Below are 979 nucleotides of genomic sequence, written 5' to 3'. Positions count from 1 at the left end.
AACTGTCAAAACAAATAGCAGAAGAATGCCACGCAGTTCAATTAAGAAGTGGGAAAACATTAAATACCTCACTTCAAAACAGCAGGAAGCCAAGAAATGAACAGCTGTCTACTCACAATCCCTCTGAGGACAATCAGAGCCCAGAGAGGAACAATACTGGCGCTGAACGCCCATACCATGCTCATTCCTGGCATTCAACGCCAGAAACAAGCATGAATCCGGCGTTGAACGCCCAAAGGGAGCATAGTTCTGGCATTCAGACGCCAGTAACAAATAAGGAGTTGGCGTTTAACGCCACTCCAGCTTCCACCCCTGGCATTCAAACGCCAGTGGAAAATCAGTCACATACAAGTACTGATAACAACCCTTCTAAAAAGGCTTCCCAACCCACTTCTACAGGCAATAAACCTGCAGCAACTAAGGTTGAGGAATACAAAGCCAAAATTCCTTATCCTCAAAAACTTCGCCAAGCGGAACAGGATAAGCAATTTGCCCGCTTTGCAGACTATCTCAGGACTCTTGAAATAAAGATTCCGTTTGCAGAAGCACTTGAGCAAATACCCTCTTATGCTAAGTTCATGAAAGAGATCTTAAGTCATAAGAAGGATTGGAGGGAAACTGAAAAAGTTTACCTCACTGAAGAATGCAGTGCAGTCATTCTGAAAAGCTTACCTGAGAAGCTTAAAGATCCTGGGAGCTTTATGATACCATGCACATTAGAGGGTACTTGTGCCAAGCAAGCTTTATGTGATCTTGGGGCAAGTATCAACCTAATACCTGCATCTACTATCAGAAAGCTTGGTTTGACCGAAGAAATCAAACCAACCAGGATATGTCTTCAACTTGCTGATGGCTCCATTAAATACGCATCAGGTGTGATTGAAGACATGATTGTCAAGGTTGAGCCATTTGCCTTTCCTACTGACTTTGTGGTGCTGGAAATGGAGGAGCACAAGAGTGCAACTCTCATTCTAGGAAG

This window comes from Arachis duranensis, chromosome 9, assembly GCF_000817695.3.
Source record: "Arachis duranensis cultivar V14167 chromosome 9, aradu.V14167.gnm2.J7QH, whole genome shotgun sequence".
NCBI classification, from domain to species: Eukaryota; Viridiplantae; Streptophyta; class Magnoliopsida; order Fabales; family Fabaceae; genus Arachis; species Arachis duranensis.
This window is presented reverse-complemented; position numbering follows the sequence as displayed.